Source organism: Trematomus bernacchii, unplaced genomic scaffold (assembly GCF_902827165.1).
Source record: "Trematomus bernacchii unplaced genomic scaffold, fTreBer1.1, whole genome shotgun sequence".
Classification (NCBI taxonomy): Eukaryota; Metazoa; Chordata; class Actinopteri; order Perciformes; family Nototheniidae; genus Trematomus; species Trematomus bernacchii.
This window is the reverse complement of record NW_022987597.1, coordinates 60,321-62,982: the sequence shown is the minus strand read 5'-3', so window position 1 is coordinate 62,982 and position 2,662 is coordinate 60,321. Positions and strand designations below refer to the sequence as shown.

Sequence of the window (2,662 nt, the reverse complement as noted above, 5' to 3'; positions counted from 1 at the left end):
GGTGGATTTTTCAACAGATATGCTATATGCTCTAAGTCATTTAAGAAGGGAAACAGTCCACTGGTCATCCCTTACAGTGATTTGATGTCAAGCATCTTACTGAGTTCTCAAATCAATAGGAGTCGGCACGGAGAACATCCCTCTTTACTTGTACACTCCAAAGACCTGTGTGTTTGCTCTAGCAGAGTCCAAGTGGTTTAGGCATTGTACTTTATTTTCAGACAACAAAGAACTGTCTATTGCATTGGCCGGGAATCGGACCCGGGTCTCCCACGTGGCAGGTGAGAATTCTACCACTGAACCACCAATGCTGAATTATAAAGCCAAGCCACCATACGGCAGTTGAGGCGAAAAGTTCAGCCAACAAAGACTGTTTTTCAAGCAACCACGCTTCTATATTTCATTATAAGCTCTATATCCGTAAAGACATTCTAGTGTTCCTCCCTTAAATGGATGTGATGTTTAGCATCAAACTAGTGTTTTCTAATGCCACAGAGTCAGCACGTATAACATCCCACACAACTAAAGCGTATTACTAAAGAGATAGGTTCCAATCGGGGGCACAAACTGCAGCACAGCAGCAGGGGTCTTTTTTGGACTCAATGCCAAAGAAGCCACAGGTGAGAGCCACAAACCATGCTAGCGCAGCTGGGGGAAAGGGTGTGGCCTGGGATGTGGAAAAGCCAAGTGAGGGTCACCGCGAGGGTTTGGACTGGGACAACTATGGTGGTGTCTGTTCTCGAGGACGGCCTCCACAATTACTCTGGTTTCTCTTCAAAGCGTATAAGTCTTTCGCCTTTTACTAAAGACTTCCGTGGAGAGGAACACCTACGAGTTCAACCTATTTTTGGTAGGCTTGGCCGTTTGGCTGAGCATTCTGAGTTTGTGAAAGACAAGAAAAGGGTTAGGGTTAGGCGTTAGAAATGTTGAATCCTGTCACCGTGAAACGGCGGCAGGATCGAATGCTCTCTCCGTCGTTGTCACACATCAAGGCATGTTCACCTCTCATTCAGGCCCCTGGGATACACTGTGTCGAATCTGGCTATCCAAAGTCTCTCACCTCTACGTCTCTGGGCCACAGACCATCTGGAGTTGGACTCCAGGACCGCTGCTTGAACGGATTGCCATCCATGGAGCAGGAAGTGAGTAACCAAGGGAGTAAGTGTGTTTTTTCTTTTCAAAATATTATGTCTGTGTTGGGTGAATCGTATTGAAATTGTATTGCCAGTTTCACCCACATACTGTAATCCACAATGTTTACATGGAATGAGGTAAACACAGTTTTTAGATTGTAGACTGCCCCGATCCTGTGTTTTATAAACATTGTTATTGGATTTGCTGCGCAACCAGATTTGTTGCTGAAAAAAATCACCATGACCTCTGGAATTTGGGGTCAATATGGGTTGTATTTTTGCTTTGACCAAGTACGACTGCAGGTTTCTGTTTTTCCTAAACGCTGCAATAATAGTGTGGTCTTGTAGAATGTCCGTATTACCTATAATGTTTTGGAAGTTGGATTTGATGACTCTTACTAATTTAACAGCTGACTGGGAATATGTAGTTATAAAAGGCAATTTGGAGGAGACCGAAATGGGTTTCGTCTGTTGAAATGTTCTAAAGCAAGTTTTTAGAAAGGAGCGAGTATACCCTCTAGAGAACAATGCTCCAAAGAGCGTTTTGGTGGCCATAATGAAATCATCTCTGTTGCTGCATATTCTATGGAACCTCAAAAGCTGTGATTTAACCAATCCCGCGTAAGTGTGATTCGGATGGTGGCTAGTTTTGTGGAGCAGGGCGTGGGTGTCTGTCTCTTTAAAAAATACTTTGGCATCCAATTGATGTGTATTATGGAAATTGATTCCTTTGAAAGTGGTGGTGTCCAGAAAGTCCACTGAGGTGTAGCTGGTGATGTATTTAAGTGAGATGGATTTGTTGTGGTTATTTAGAGTGGTTACAAATGAGTCAAAATCCTCTTTTGAGTGAGACCAAACACCCCAGATGTCGTCCAGATATCTGAAATAGTGTTTGGGAGTCTTTTGGCAGGAGGAAAGGGCAGAAGTTTCCCATTCTGCCATAAAAATGTTCGCATAGGCCGGTGCAAACTTCTTTCCCATAGCAGTGCCTTTAATCTGCAGAAAGAAATCTCCATTGAATTCAAAGTCATTACGTGTCAAATTGATTTCTAATAATTGTAGTAATTCCTTATCTGGTCTTTTTTTATTAGGGTGTTTCCGAAATATGTTTTTTATGGCTTGTATGCCTTCTTGGATGTCAATGTTTGTATATAAGCTATCTACATCCATGGTGAATAGCATGGCGTCCTGAGGTACATCGAGTAGTCTAATTTTTCTTAAGAAGTCATAGGTGTCCTTTATGTAGCTGGCGTGGATGAAGGAGAGAGGATAGAGGAAAAAATCAATGAACTCGGCCGTGCGGTAGGTTTCGCTGCTGCAATCCGACACTATGGGTCTGCCAGGAGGAATTTCATAAGGTAAGGACCATTTGTGTCTTTCCTTGTGAATCTTTGGCAGCATGTAAAATAGTCTGGCCCTGGGTACATCGGTGCCTGATAGAAACTTCATTTGTTTGGCATTAATGAATTTTTTGTCATAAAGTGTTTGTAAGATCTTGTCAACTGATTTGATTGTGTCCAGATAAATTG

At 42.7% G+C, this 2,662-nt stretch overlaps 2 non-coding genes across 2 annotated transcripts; one reads left to right on the top strand and one right to left on the bottom strand.

Annotated features, from left to right (window-relative positions):
* Positions 1-240: 240 nt before the first annotated feature.
* Positions 241-311, bottom strand: trnag-gcc. The gene has a single exon. It is a non-coding gene; the product is annotated as a tRNA-Gly (tRNA).
* A 447-nt stretch (positions 312-758) lies between these two features.
* LOC117482499 lies at positions 759-875 on the top strand. The gene has a single exon (XR_004555890.1). It is a non-coding gene; the product is annotated as a U5 spliceosomal RNA (small nuclear RNA).
* Positions 876-2,662: the final 1,787 nt, after the last annotated feature.